At 34.1% G+C, this 16,679-nt stretch overlaps 1 pseudogene; it reads right to left on the bottom strand.

Annotated features, from left to right (window-relative positions):
• Positions 1-6,913: 6,913 nt before the first annotated feature.
• LOC132181951 (WAT1-related protein At5g07050-like) lies at positions 6,914-14,984 on the bottom strand (annotated as a pseudogene).
• Between the last annotated feature and the right edge of the window lie 1,695 nt (positions 14,985-16,679).

Here is a 16,679-nt window from a genome sequence, read left to right as displayed (position 1 = left end):
TTTCACCGTTTCACCCCAAAAATGGCTTCACGCATCTACTTAAATGATGACTAGATTCACCCGTAAGGTGCAAGTGGCCCAAAAGGCCACCCAGGGCAGATCTGGGCCAGGTGGCCCGCGAGCCACCCCAGAGGTGGCCAACGAGCGGTGGCCTTAGCCACCCCCATGAGCTGGGGATGGCTCACCCCTCCTGGAAGGTGATGTGCACTATTCAAGTGTCACATTCCAAAATGTGTCGTGTGACCCTAAATGTCACATTGTAGTGACGTTTTTACTATGCAAACGTCTGCAAATTTAAATTTAGTCACTATGTTTAGAGCCTTTTGCCAAATGTCACTACATCAATAGTTATGTTTTTTGGGCTTAAAACGTCATCTTTCAAGAGTCATTGTTTTGTGTTTTTTTTTTTTATAGTGATTGTTTGATTTTGAAATAATTTTACTATTACATATGGAAATAAGCAAAGCCCTATCAATATTAATGGAGCAGTGTCTCCTCATAATTTCTTCATTTATATTATTTTTAAATCTCTTAACCACTAATAGTTTGGCCTTATTCGATGTGTATTCATTTGAGTTATTTTTGTGAATACATTCAAATCATAATAGTGGTGGCTGATGATGGGCCAAAAACATTAGGCTGATAATGGCCATAATAGGCCAAACAATGGGCCCATAGAACCAACTATGAGCTGAATACCTTCTGCTATTCTCGCATTTCTCTTTGAAAGGCTACTTAATTAATCCTGTGCATTCCTTCGACTCATAAACTTGAAAGTAACTTACCACCCATTGACTTGAATAGCATTTTCCCAGCCAAAAAAAAAAGAAAAAAAATATATATATATATATATATATATATATATATATATATATATAGCTTTAATTTATTTTGGAAACCAAAAAATGAATTAAAAAAAAAAAAGTTCATTCCCATGAGTTGCCGACCATTCCTTGGGGTGGTCGAGTGACCACCCATGACCTTTTTTCGGTTTCCAATAAAAGTTCATTCCTATTGGTTATTCTAGAGTTATCACCAAATGAAGGAATGAACTTTATTCTAATTGGACATATTGATCACCCGAATTGAGATAAGTCAAGATTCTCTCAATTTTAAGTGAAATTGAGAGGAATGTTCAAATTATGTTTCACATATCTAATGGTTAAATGTTGTCATATGGTGAACATGTTAGGTTATTTAAAAATTTTGAATGACGTGGCACCATATAAACCCTTAGATTTAACAAAATAAAATTTAGACTATGAAATGATTCATCTTCATTTTTTAATAAGATGAAACTTTAATCTACAAAATTAAAAATAAAATATAAAATGGTTCATTTTCAATTAAAATGGAGAGGATCCTATTCCAACCAATATAGCCTTCTTCCTTAGTCCCATAATACCATTTTCCTTAGTGTAGGCGGAATCAACAATAAAAGACAATATTACTAGTACTTGAGCCAATTACTACGTACGTACCCACAATTTACTTAAGCTTTATTAATATTGTAAATTTACTCCTTTTTTCCTTTTTCTTTTTTCTTTTACCACCAAAATGGCATTTGTTCAAGTTATTTTACGCCTCAAAGTGTAAAAATGAAGATGAATCATTTCATATATAGTCTAAATTTTATTTTGTTACATCTAAGCGTTTATATGATGCCACATCATTCAAAAATTTTAAAGACCTAACATGTTCATCATATGACAATATTTAAATCATTAGATTTGTGAAACATAATTTGAACATTCCTCTCAATTTCACTTAAAATTGAGAGGATCTTGACCTATCTCGATTGGATGATCAATATGTCCAATGACCCCAAAAAAGTACATAACATTTTGGGCACATTTGGTAGACTAGAATGATAATTCTTTAGAATAAAAATGTGTATTACTATTCTTTCTATTTGGAACACAAGAAGTTGTAATGAAATAACTTTTCTATTACAAAAACAGAAGAAATGTTTAATTAACCTTTCAGAGAGAAATGCGAGAAGAGCAGAAGGTAAAATTCCAAAAGCATGTCCATAGACAACAAGCACATAAAGACTCATGCCTTCGTCCAGAGATCTTGGAGATTAAGTTGTATCCTGCAAAAGCAAATATTAGTGAATATGCAATAAATATATGGTTTCAGCCCTTCATAAAACTTTTCTCTCTTAATAAGCCTTCCTCTTTCTCCTCCCACACTCTCTTCCTGCTCTTCCATTTTCACCATTTCACCTAAAAAATGGATTCACACATCTACTTAAATGATGAAATTATGGAGATGCTTCATGTGTAACTGCCGTTCCAGAAAAAGTGATTCACAAGTGCCTTGTGACTAGATTCAGTGGGAGCAGTATTGACGTAACCTTTAATATATAGACCAAGGTGTCCTCCTGGTTTTCAATTTTTCTGTTATTTTTATTTATTTTTATTTTTTATTTTTTTAATAAAGTTGAATATATATTTATTTTTATCCTTAAAAAATAGACTTGATCTGGTTAAAAGTAGGTTTGACATCTCGTTCATATATACTTTGACCCATTTAGTTGAGTAAATATGACGATGATATGTCTATATTATAATAAACAATATATATTGTTAATTTGTAAAGCCTGGAGGACTTTGTTTTCTCATGTATTTATAAACAAAACCAAGTTTAAAATTTACAAACAACTATGATCTTATCCTTAGATATTGTTGTTACAAATATTCAAAAAATACAATCAAAACAAACTTAGATTGAGATTAAGAGATAACAAACTGAGATTATGAGATAAGATTATTTTTGCAATCGCTAACTTGATTTCAAACTCAATCTGATTTGGTTATCGTCTATACAAGAGAGTAGTGACAATTATTTCAATAGAGATTTGACACAAACCAAGTCTTTTGTGCTCTCATTAAGAGGATGGCATAGTATGAAACAACAAAAGTGAGTATTGTGAAAATACCAAATCTTTATCTTTCTCTTTTGATTTCTTTTCTATTTCATGGTTTTTTTGAATTTTTAATTTTGTGGATAATAGATAGATTTGGTGTTTTCACAATGCTCACTTAATTTTGTTTTTCCATGCTAATGTATATTCTCAATGTAAGGTACAAATTACTTGATTTGTGCTAAGTCTTAATAAAAGTTATTCAAGTCTTTATAAAAGTGTGTGTGTGTGTCCTCGCCAATTATTGAATATTGAAAAGCATAATTATGCTCCACCTTTTAGCCAAGTTTCTTAGTATTGGTTCCATTAATTACCTAGCTAACATTTTACATGTATCACCTTGAATTAATTAACAGTTTTTATGGAGATGATATATGATTAAAATTTAAGTACGTCGATGCTGTCTAAGCTTTTTATAGTAAAAGAACCAGCACTATCTTAGGTAGAAATCAATCAGAATGTGAATTTTCTTAACTCATAGATGTTAGAATATATGATATGATTCCATATTAAGTTTATATTCTTTATAGGATAATTATCTTATAGAATATATTGATTGTAATTATATTTGATGGCATGCTTGGTAATTAAATCATTTTAATTTTACCCTACTTGTCTTTTTCTTCATCTACTCAATCCTCCTATAAATATGAGTAATTTGTAATGTAAATATCATCAAGGAATACAAGCATAATGTAGCCCTTTCAGACTCTTTCCTAATGGTAAATGTAGATGACTCATCTTTTGACCTTGTTTGTTGGTCCATCTTATGATCTCCAATTATTTGTTCTATTGTTAGTCCTATTGTTGAGATAGACCTATTTTCAGCTCATAGTTGGTTCTATGGGCCCATTGTTTGGCCTATTATGGCCATTATCGGCCTAATGTTTTTGGCCCATCAGCCGCCACTATTATTATGATTTGAATGTATTCACAAAAATAACTCAAATGAATACACATCGAATAAGGCCAAAATATTAGTGGTTAATAGATTAAAAAACTAATATAAATGGATAAATTATGAGGAGACACTGCTCCATTAATATTGATAGGGCTTTGCTTATTTCCATATGTAATAGTAAAGTATTTCCAAATCAAACAATCACTAGGAAAAAACACAAAACATTAACTCTTGGAAGATGACGTTTTAAGCCCAAAAAACATCACTATTGATGTAGTGACATTTGGCAAAAGACTCTAAACATAGTGACTAAATTTAAATTTGGAGACGTTTGCATAGTGAAAACGTCACTACAATGTTACATTTAGGGCCACACGTCACCTTTTAGAAGGTGACACTTGAATAGTGCACATCACCTTCCAGGAGGGGTGAGCCACCCCCAGCCCATGAGGGTGGCTCGAAAGGCCACCACTTGTTGGCCACCACTGGGGTTGCTTGCGGGCCACCTGGCCCAGATCTACCCTGGGTGGCCTTTTAGGCCACTTGCACCTTACGAGTGACTCGTGAGCCACCCTAGAGGTGGTCAGCCCCTTGGAGGTGGTTGGCGGTGGCTCGCCGCCACCCCTGGCCCATGGGGGTGGCTCATTGGCCACCCCCGGCCCATGGGGGTGGCTCGTTGGCTACCCCCTCCCCTCTAACTAGTAGCCTCCGCTCTAATTTTCTTTTTTCTTCAAAAAAATATATTTTTTACGTGTGTGTGGGTGAGAGAGGGCAAAGTTTTATAGTTTCTGAGTGTGTGTGGTTGTTATAAACACAAATTTTGTGTGCAAATTTTTTCAAAATTACTTAGTGTCATTTGGATAGTAATACATTCTTCAAACGACCCCTTTCAAACATGACTAGTTACACATGAATAGGAATGCTATTCAAACGTTGCAATTCATGCGTGAATAGTCAAAATCAAACAATCACTAGGAAAAAACACAAAACATTAACTCTTGGAAGAAGACGTTTTAAGCCCAAAAAACATCAATATTGATGTAGTGACATTTGGCAAAAGACTCTAAACATAGTGACTAAATTTAAATTTGGAGACGTTTGCATAGTGAAAACGTCACTACAATGTTACATTTAGGGCCACACGTCACCTTTTAGAAGGTGACACTTGAATAGTGCACATCACCTTCTAGGAGGGGTGAGCCACCCCCAGCCCATGGGGGTGGCTCGAAAGGCCACCACTCGTTGGCCACCACTGGGGTTGCTTGCGGGCCACCTGGCCCAGATCTACCCTGGGTGGCCTTTTAGGCCACTTGCACCTTACGAGTGACTCGTGAGCCACCCTAGAGGTGGTCAGCCCCTTGGAGGTGGTTGGCGGTGGCTCGCCGCCACCCCTGGCCCATGGGGGTGGCTCATTGGCCACCCCCTCCCCTCTAACTAGTAGCCTCCGCTCTAATTTTTTTTTTTCTTCAAAAAAATATATTTTTTACGTGTGTGTGGGTGAGAGAGGGCAAAGTTTTGAAGTTTTTGATTGTGTGTGGTTGTTATAAACACAAATTTTGTGTGCAAATTTTTTCAAAATTACTTAGTGTCATTTGGATAGTAATACATTCTTCAAACGACCCCTTTCAAACATGACTAGTTACACATGAATAGGAATGCTATTCAAACGTTGCAATTCATGCGTGAATAGTAATATTATTGAAAATGTTGCATTTCAAAGCATAAATAGTGACGCTATTTGAATAGTAACACTTTTCACGCATGAATAGTGATGCGTGAATAGTAAACTATTGAAATGTCGCCTTTCAAAGCGTTAATACTAACACTATTCAAACCTTACTACTTTATGAATAATGACGTTTGAACATAAAACATAGCTTTTTAGTGATGTTTTTCAAAATGCAACTATCCATAAAGTAGTAACGTTTATGGATAGCCCATAAAGTAGTAAAACGCCGTATCCGAAAGGCCACCCCCCTGCTGGCCACCTCTAGGGTGGCTCGTGGGCAGATCTGTGGGTGGCGTGCGGCCACCCCTGAAAACCTCTAGGGGTGGCTTGTTGGCCACCCCCTCCCCCAAGGGTGGTGGCCATATCGGCAACCACCCCTCTATTTTTTTTTTCTTAAAAAATTTTATTTTTTATGTGTGTGTGGGTGAGAGAGAGAGAAATTTTGAAGTTTTTGGGTGTATGTGATTGTACTAAATGCAAATTTTGAGCGCCAATTTTTTCAAAAATTACTTAGGGCTGTTTGGGATTGCGTTGGAGTAGCCTAAAAGTGCTTTTAACATTCAAAAAGTCCGTTTGAAGAAAAAGGTACTCGTTTAGTAAAAAAATAAAAAGTGCTTTTAAGGGTCCAAAAAGCCTAAAAATGGCCAAAACGCACTTTTGGCAAAAGCTTAAAAATGTAGCTTTTGCCTAAAAATGTTTTTTGACTGAAATGCTATATTTTTCAAATGCAATCCCAAACAGGTTTTTAGTGTCGTTTAAACTACTACATACTGTTCAAACGACACATTCATTAATAGTGATGCGTGAATAGTAATATTATTCAAACGTCGCATTTCACATGTGAATAGTGACACTATGCAAACATCGCCTTTCACATGTGAATATTGACGTGTGAATAGTCACACTATTGAAATGTCACATTTCAAAGCGTATATTGTGACACGTGAACTGTAACAGTATTGAAATGTCACATTTAAAGAATAAATAGTGACGCGTAAATAGTAATACTATTCAAACGTCATTGGTTTATGAACAGTAAAACGCCGCATTTTAATGACGTTTTTTTTGAATGTCACTATCCCAAATGTTATTAATTGGAGGTTTTTTTTTTTTTTTTTTTGGTAGTGCATTAAAATAAATCAAAAAAATAAAAATAAAAATGCATAGTCCATTCAAACCCTGGACTTTGAATGGTGGATAGCTGTGCAAATATGACCAAAATTACAATATTTAAAAGGGTAGTTAAAATTATTACACTCAGATAGTAGGAAATCATCCTATCATAATTTCTCTCTTAGATAAAATAAATCTAAAATGCATCGTTTTATCCATACATCCTAGTAATATATTGCTCTTATACAAATGAATCAAAATTAAGTAATTGTATTTCCCTGAACATATAAGAAATTATTATTTACATATGTATCAAACTCTTACTTTTCTTGTTTGATTTCAATACTTTCCCCTAACACGGTTTGCTCCGATAGCTTATCATTCTTCTCTTTTTCCTTCCCCCATAGAGTTGCGTACAAACTAAGAAATATCATTGTCGCCCCAATAACACTGGAAGGAAAGCATAAAATTATAAGAAATATTAATTCCAAATTTGTACATGTCTCATTTTTACTTGACAAAAGTAATCCACATTTACCTTCCCAAGTATAAAGCATCTCCTAAAATGAGTAATCCCATAACGGCTACAATTATTGTGGACAACGGTCGAAATGCTGTCATGAAAACTGGTCCTTTTATCCTTATTGCATGCCAACGTTTGAACATAAATTGTAACTCCAAATATCATAACTCCCTATAGAGAAAATCATAAAATTAGGATTTCATGAATCAATATAAATAGGAAGAAAAAACAAAGGTGGAATTCATAAGCTCACACTATAGATTGGTGCAAGAAGGGTAATGTTCCATGATAATTTCCATGATGAAGCTTTATGATCCAAAATCGCTGTCATGATACTAGAGAGAAAAGCACCCGATAAGCACGTCAATGACGTGAGAGTTATTGGTGCTGGATACATCTTGACTGTAGCCGTCTACAATAGTCATCAATTTTGTTACTTTTTGAGTGAGCAAGACAAAAATCTTTATTACCGATAAGTAAACTGATACATCTATATAACTCTCTTATTCTATTTTTAAAGCGTTTTAAGCTTTAAAAATTAGTTTTATTAAAGTAAGTCTTTAACAATCACATTATCAGGGACGACCCAAAAGTCGTCACTAATAATCACTAATTAGCGAGTGGAGTCAAACGCTCATATTCTTTCACCAATTGAGAGGATTCATGCAACCTTGGGAGTCAATGGTATTTAATTTCTGTTTGTTGACTGTATATACATAAGCAGTCTGGATATTTTCTGAATATAGTGTCTAATAAATCACCTGTAATATGTAGAATGCTGACAGTGAAAGGTATGCAACGAGAAGCATGAGGGACCCCTTTATTGAATCTCTGTCTATGAATGGTTTTGAGGAAGTGGCATGTTGATGTGAGCTTCGATTATGCAGAGAAATAATGGGAATCCCCCTGTAAAGGGTCATGAGTGTTGCACCACCAAAGGCAGCAACTGTTCCCAATATCTTGGCTTGAGAACTAAGCCTAGAAATCTCTAGTTTCTCCATCCTGAATATCCCAATTACTGAACTTTAGTTGCCTCAATCAAGAATCATTTGAATGCATAAACAAGACAAGACATGTCATCATTCAAAGGGTAAAAGTCTGGCTTCAAATTTTTCGTTCATGGGTCGAAAAATTGCACGCTCTGTGACATGGTAGTGAGTTAGAATCGTAATTTTCACTATTACGTCTGAAATTAATATACATGTAAGATTTCATGTAGCATTTCTCATCATGTTTATCCCTACAAAAAAAAAAGAAAAAAGTAAAAAAAGAACAAGATAAAGCAAAGAAACTTTTGGGTTTATTGAGCAATATTTCATAAACAAGTTGTGTAATACCCCGATCCTATATTGGGAAGATGAGAAGTAACCTACATAAAATGTACGGTTTATAAAAATAATCATGAGTGTTAAGTCTCACTCTAGTTACTAAGTGAAACTTGATTTCATAAGGAATTATATAGAAGCTCCAAATTGACTAATTATTTTGATGTGATAGAACAGATATGGCTAGCTTTTCTCTCGGAATTGTTATAGCTAGAATATTGTATCCCTAATAGCATTTCCAACATAGTAGTTATAAAAAAAAAAGAAAAGAGGAAAAACTTAAGAATTCCAGGATGGAGAAGAATCCTGGTACCTGCATAATACTGCTAAGATAAAGGTCATTGATGGAATCAAGTTGCTTAATGCAGAAGCAAAAGCTGGTGAAGTCTGTTCCAGTCCAGCATAATACAGCGTCCTCCCTAGCACAGCTCTAAATTCAAAAGTGAGAAAAAAGTATAAGCATTTAACCAAAAAGTTTGTTCTATATATATGCTTATAAATTATTTAATAATATTACAAAACAGCAGCCATGGCATATATATATATACTTACCCCAGCAGACCCAAAAAGAAGACATTTCGTAGGATTGGTACGCTAATTTTGCTCTCATTCTTCCTGCAAAGGAATACTAAAGGTTGATTATCACTAAAAATGAACTCACACCCAAATTTATTTATTTATTTATATTTTTCATTATTTATTCACATTGTATTGGCAAAAAGGAAAGGGAAGGGAAGGGAGAAGGAAACAAAAAAGAAAAAAAAAAAAAAAAATTAGAAACAAGAGCTGATCATATGCATATTCACAAATCTCTCCAGCCACCGTTTCTCTCGCCTTCCTTTCCTTTTCTTTCCCTTTTTCTTGCCCAAAACTACAAGAGAAATGAATATATTAATATAGTTCTTTTTTAATTTTTGGTTATAGGAATATCTCTGGCATATAACACAGCTTTGTGCATAAAAATCCCCCAACTGATCTGAAAAATTAATCATAACTTCAATGTTCATATTGATTTGACTATATATCTAGATGCTAGACATGGTATATATTCTAAAACATTGATTAATAAAATATATTTCTAGGCAAAGCGGAGTTAAACTTAACTTTTTTTTTTTTTTTTTTTAATCTCCAAATGTGATTTTTGGAAGCATAAATATCAATTTAGGTGAAAAATATGTGTTTTTTTTTCGAAGAAATAGTATCCGCTTTCATTTCTAAGCATTTAACCCAAAAAAATATGATTACTTTATTTAAAATTTTTAAACGATATTGACAATATGTTCACCATGTGATAATATATATTATGTCTTGATTCATCTTTCCCATGGGTCATCGACCACTCCTTGGAATAGTCGGCCACTCTAGCAGAACGACCGAGGGTGGCCAAACAGTACCACAATGGATAGTCAACCACCAAGTCATTGAACGTTTTTTGTTTTATTTGGGAGGGGAGGGGGGCGAATAAGTATTCCTTTTATAGCTTCATGAATTTTTAGAATGGGTGGTAAGTTTTGATGTTAAAGGATGGAGCTGCTAGCCAAGGGAAATCATTTGGGTGGTAAGTTTATGAGATGTATCTTTAGAGACAAGACAACCTATGCAACATATGAGTTGAAGGCATGCAGAGGCAAAAGCCACATGCAGTAAGCATGTGCGCTTGCTGGTGCTCTCTAGTTTTTGTGATTCTATGCTCGTGTCCATCTTCTCATCAAAACATTCTGATACAATTATACAATGAGAAAACTTGTGCAACAAGTTTTTTCTTTGTTTTCTGCTTTCCTTTCTGATCAGACCCCGAAGAAGTTAATTAAACATAAATAAACCAAAAGAGAAAGAGGAAAAGCTAGTGAAGGGTTAACCTTTTAAAGAGAAATGCAAGAAGAGCAGTAGCTAATGTTCCAAAAGCATGTCCATAGGCAACAAGCACATAACGACTCATGCCTTTGTCCAGAGAGATCTTGGAGACTAAGTTGTATCCTGCTAAGCAAAAGTTAGAGAATATGCAATAAACATATGGTTTCACCTCTTCATACAACTTTTCTCTCTTAAGCCTTCCTCTTTCTCCTTCCACACTCTCTTCCTGCTCTTCCATTTTCACCATTTCACCCCAAAAATGGCTTCACACATCTACTTAATGATGAAATTGGAGATGCTTCATGTAACTGCCGATCCATAAAAAAGTGATTAACAAGTGCCATGTGACTAGATTCAGTGGGAGCAGTGACGTAACTATTAATTGACCAAGGGGTCCTCCTGGTTTTCCATTTTTCTTTTAAATTTCTTTTATAAAGTTGAGAGTATATATGTATTTTACCACTCCCGTCAAAATAAGTTGCACCCCTCGTTCAAACTTTGATCATTTTAAATGAGAAATCTTCATAACTAAAATAGTCGATCCATTAGGAACTTCTAAGATGGGACGAATTGGAAATATTAGTTTTTGTAGTATTATTTTTAACTTTGCGATAAAACCACCTTTGTTTTAAAAAAATATTTAGAAAGACGAAAGAAAATTGTCTTCATATATACATCTTTTCTCGCTTCAGGCTTCCTCTTTCTCGGGTCACACTACTCTACTTATATAATGCCTTTAAATGCTGCTAAACTCCATCCATCTACTCCATAATCGAATTGGATTGCTTTTCTTTTGATATATATATATATATATATATATATATTTCCATCTCTATTCGACCATTGATTTTAATGGAATATTATGAATTTCTTTAAAAAAAAAGGGCTAGTGCCTAATGACTAGATTCAGTGGGAGATCTAGTAGCATTTATCTGTGTCATGGCCAATTATTGAATACTGACAAGCATAATTATACTCCACCTTTTAGCCAAGCTCTTAGTATTGGTTCCATTACCTCGAATTAATTAACAGTTTTTAATAAGATGATATATGATTTGAGTGGTATGTGAGTGGTATGTCGATGGTGTTAACCGTCATCATATAATTAAGGAGGAAGAATTGGTAACTGAATGCCATGATGAGAAAGAGAAAGAGATCGGTAACTGCATCTATGGGAATTAATTGTGTAATTACACCATATCTCCATAATTTGTCTGCATCCCATCGTCGTATGAGCAATGGCTTGTAGGTAGGGCTGTTAAGTGAGCAAGCCCCTCTTGAGCAAGCTCAAGCTCGGTTCGTATAAGATTGGTTCATGCTCGACTCGAATATTAAATGAAGTGTTTCATGAACACGAATCCTAACTCGTATAATAAACGAAACAAGCTCGACTCGATTCGGCTAAGCTCGTATAAGGCTCGTTTCGCTTATTAGACTCGGCTCGTATATTTTTTATTAAGTAACAAATAACAATATATAGTCAACATTACTCAATAATAACAAATATATTATATACCTTTGTTTTTTGTTATTTATGCATATGTGTGTATATATATTATTTATATACATATGTATATATTATATAAACACATATAAGAAATATATATAGTAAATAATAAGAAATATTTGATATTATCATTAATAATTTTATTATATGATATAATCATATGGTACAAGCTATTGTGTCATTTAATAAAAATATTATCATTAGATAGTTTATACTAATTTGGAAATTAGAATCGTATATCACATAATCATTAATCATTATATAATTATATAATATATCTGCATAAGTTATAGTGTTATTTAATCAATGCATTATAATTAGATTCTTTATTCTTGTAAAACGTATATCACATGATCTTAGATCTAACTTCTAAGATAATATTAATATGACTTGTGAGATAATATGATCATAAAATTTAAATATGAGTGCATGACTATTAGATCATGAGGTCATATAATATAAGTATATAACAATTAACATTGACCCATTACCCATATAATGATACAATCATATAAGTATATAAATGTTTACATATCACTAACAATATAAGATACAATATATGTTAAGCATTAACATTTTAATATATTAACAAAATAATACTATAGTCTATATAAACTATATGTAATATGATGGTAGATTATTAGTGTGTGTGACATAAAGCGGTTGGCATTGTCATTTTAAAAACAATTAATCTAAAATAAGAAGAAACAAAAACGTGATTGAAAAAAATAAAATTTTTAAAATCGCAATTATTAAAATTGAAGCATCAAACTGACCCTAAATAATACTAAATAACACAATTTTTATTCCTAATTCCTAAATTTTGAATTTTGAATTTTTGATTGAATTTAATCGTAGCCGTCCAATTTAATTGAATTTAATCTTGGTTGTTGGATTTGATCAATGGAACCAGTCTCACCATTAGACGCACATATAAGATTAATTTCAAGTGCACACTATAAATACATCTCTAAGAAAAAAGAAACCCTCACCCTAACCTAAAGTGCCGCCCTTCTCTCTCTCAGTCAGACGCTCTCGCCTTTTAGACTCTCAGGCAGCTCACGCCTCTCGCCTCTTACCTCGCCTCCTCTCACCTCATCTCTCTCTCTTATTTTCTCCCTGCAAGGTAAGTAACTTGATTTTGATTTTGATTTTGGTCTCTCTTGTCTTCATATATCTCACGATTCTCACCTTGCCTCTCTGTATATTTTTAGTAATAACAAGCACACCTCGCCTCTCTGTATATTCTCACCTTGCCTTTCAATGTATGGGTTAAAAAGGGGTGGCGTAGTGAGTTTCAATTTTTCCTAAATTATTATTATTATTATTATTATTATTATTATTATTTCCAGTTTCTTAATATCTTGTATTTGAACTAATTACTTTGCATTTGTTATGTTAAGTGGAGGATACAGATGATTATGAGGTGGAGATTGATCTGCCAGAGGGAAAATAATTGTTATTGTTCAATGTTGCATTTTAGTTGATTCTGTTAGTTGACTGTGTATGGAATTGTGAGGTGGAGATTAATCTGTTATGTTTGTTCAATGTTCTTTAGCATTTTAGTTGGTTTTGTATGGATAATTGTAAGGTGGAGATTAATCTGCCGGAAGGAACATAATTATGTTTGTTCAATGTTCTTTAGCATTTTAGTTGATTCTATATTTCTGTTATAGTTGATTATCTATGGATGTTTGTGAGGTGGAGATTAATCTGTTAGAGTGAGAGGGCACATAAATGTATGGTTTAGCAAATTAGTGTCAATTAGTTTATTTGGTTTTTTTTTTTAATTTTTTTTTATGCTAAGATTTTGAATTAAAATAAAAAACTCTAATGCACTTAAATTACCAAAAAAAAAAAAAAAAGTCGAGCTCGAGCTCGAGAAAAATAAATGAGCTCGAGCTCGAGCAGGGCTCCAACCCTGCCAAGCTGAGCTTGAGCAGCAATGTCAGGCTCAAGTCGAGCTCGAGCCTGAGCCCAAAATAAATGAGTTGAGCCCGGACAACCCAAGCTCACCCAACCTCGGCTCTTTTACACCCCTACTTGTAGGTTCAAAGTATGTGGAAGACAAAAGGAAAACAAGTATTTATGGTATTCAAGCATTCAAATACAACATTTGCACTCAATGCATACAAAGGAAACGGCGAGGTTAATTGTTATTCCTTTATTCTTAATAAGATAAAGCATGTAAATAATCTCGTTCATGTCCTAACGGGTGGCTCCATCAGTGTTCCACATGTACTTGAGCTACACGAGACATCAGTGTCCCACATGTACTTGAGACACACGGGATTTAACTCCTAAAAAATTATCCAAATCAAGTCGTTCAAAACAATTGAATGCTTTTGGGTATCCATCTTCAACGAAACTATATATATGTGTGTGTGTGGAGAAGATACAAGAGTAAGTCCACGACCTAGTGAGTATAAATGCCTTTGATAACATGGTCATGAATACAATATAGATATAATACATGCTATAATATGAGAATCATGTCATAGTTCAATTCCATATGGTCTATCCAAGCCTTTGACCCTTTCTTGGTAGTATTGGCACTGTCTCGAAGGATTTGTAATACAATATCGACGCCCCGAATATCATACGCATACCGTCCACTCCTAACCGAGTATGAACTCGGGTTGCCTATGCTACTATTGACATCTGCCCATAATAACTACTATACAAACATGGCTATTCTGGTCACAAATAACCATTGGATTCAAGCCTAAACATAAATGATAAACATATTTTGACTATAGGGCTAACCCTCATAATTTTAGTTAGCACATGGCCGTTATCGTGCATGTATCGATGTATCATGTCATACGATCTAATTTCGTTTTTTGTCTTTCACATGCATGCTTTTACAAATTTTATCATTTCTATCATCTTGTTTAATCATCATACGTTTTTGCAAAGTAGAGTTTACAATAATCAAAAAATGTATTTCATGAGGGTTGTAAACATGCACATTAATCATGCTATGCATAAAGAAAATAACAACAAGTATTCATGTAAGTTTTTACTCACTTGAGTCATACGATGCATCCTCAAAATCCTCTTGAGGCTCCACAACCTCGAAATCTGAGAAAAGATCTACCATCGGTTTTAATTCGAGCTAAAACAAGTCCTAAACCAAAATCCACTCAAAACAAATTTTGTGCTTGACCATTGAATGTTCAGCCATGACATCAAACATTCGGACAGGGAAGGTTGAACGTTCGATGCTAGGCATAAAATCCATTATGAACCAAAAAGCTACCAATCTACTTCTAAGCAAGTTCTAAGGTTTTAACATGATCCTTAGTAGAGTCCAAACACATCAATGCAGGAGAAATCACATCCAAATTATCAAAATGCTAAACCTTCATTAAAGTAAGATTAAACCCTAAAACACAACTATAAGCTCAAAACCTACTAGCTAAGCCATGAAAAACACCTAAACATCATAACAATAAGATAGAGAACGAGTTAGGCTAGAATACTTCATCTTGAAAGCAAAATAAAAAAAAAAACAACCTCTCTTCTGCCAAAACACCCTCACATACTCACACAAGGGTTTCATAGAGCAAAATGGGTGGAAATGAGCTGAAGAACAAAGGGGGGTGGGGTATTTACAAGTGTGAAATGTTTGAGGATAAGAATGAATTGCTTTTTCAGGTCTACATATAATCAAACATTCGGTGTACTATGTGTGAATGTTCGGTGTACTATTACTTAACGATTCTAGGGTTGTAGGTTGAACATTCGGGGATAGGGTTAACTCGTACGTCTAGTGGTCCATACACGAACGTTCTTCACTAGGGTTTGGATCGAACGTTTGGACACTTGGCTGCAAACATTTTGTCAATAATCAAAAGTCAAAGGTCCAAAAAATTCTTAATGAACCCTAATGAGCTTAATACATCTTCAATAAACACTTGGGGTACTACATCTCTTAACTTTCATGCGTGTTGAAACTACTTATAAAGTTCAAAAAATCTTTGTTTAGGGTATCAAACTTTCAATTTTTTTTGATTGTCCCCCTCAACTTTTTTCGCTGTGAGTGTGGTCTCGGCTTATGCCGAACCACCCCCATCTGGCCATTTGTTAAAAAAACTTGTGTTTAGCATTTGTTTTAGTAATTTTTTTTTTATTTTATTTTAAATGATATGTCTCATAATTTGATTGGTATTGAGATGACACGTAATGGATTCTATCTTTTTAATTATAGAGATTTTTTTTTTTTTTTTTTTTTTGGGCTTATCCTAGAGAGAGTGATTAATTACTTGTTAAAACTCAGTGAAATAATTGTTAAAACCTCAAACCAGAGGACAAATAAAAAATTAAAAAAAATAAAATAAAATGAAGAAGTGCTTCTTGTACAAGTGAAATCCATCTAGATGAATCTATGACACACTACAAAAAAACCATTTTTTCCTGACATGAGTTTCCTGACGTGTTCTAGTGTCCGACACGTCAGGAAATTTTTCTGACGGGTCGTTTCTGACGCGTGTCGAGTGTCAGAAACGTAGGTGTCAGGAAAAAAAATTTCCTGACGTGTGAGTAGGCAACACGTCAGAAAATTCTGACGTGTTACCCACTAACACGTCAGTAAATTTTTTCTGACGTTGCATTTTCGACACGTCAGAAATTTTCTGACGTGGCAGAAATGCCACGTCAGAAAATTCTGACGTGGCATAATGCAACGTCAAAATTTTTTATTACGTTTAGGATTGGACACCTCAGCAAATTTTCTGACGTGGCAGAAATGCCACGTCAGAAAATTTGTGACGTGGCGATTTGGCCACGTCAGAAA

Source organism: Corylus avellana, chromosome ca5 (genome assembly GCF_901000735.1).
Source record: "Corylus avellana chromosome ca5, CavTom2PMs-1.0".
Taxonomy (NCBI): Eukaryota; Viridiplantae; Streptophyta; class Magnoliopsida; order Fagales; family Betulaceae; genus Corylus; species Corylus avellana.
The sequence above is the reverse complement of the archived record's forward strand: the minus strand, read 5'-3'. Positions and strand labels throughout refer to the sequence as shown.